Below are 248 nucleotides of genomic sequence, written 5' to 3' on the forward strand. Positions count from 1 at the left end.
AAAGTGCAGACTCACCATTATTGAATGTGGGTGTGACATTAACATGATGGTTGATCTGGCTAAAGCAGCAGATCTGGTAAGTCAGCAGGGGCAGCTGGGGTGCTGATGGAGACTTACAGCATTGTGATAGGTGATTTACCCCGTGAAGGGAAGAGAGCTTTATGATTACTAAAGGAATCTTGGTCTTCATCAGGGATACAGTAGATGTGACTGAATTGATGATGATAGTAATAATGGTAATAAATGTT

This window comes from Colobus angolensis, unplaced genomic scaffold, assembly GCF_000951035.1.
Source record: "Colobus angolensis palliatus isolate OR3802 unplaced genomic scaffold, Cang.pa_1.0 Scaffold661, whole genome shotgun sequence".
Classification (NCBI taxonomy): Eukaryota; Metazoa; Chordata; class Mammalia; order Primates; family Cercopithecidae; genus Colobus; species Colobus angolensis.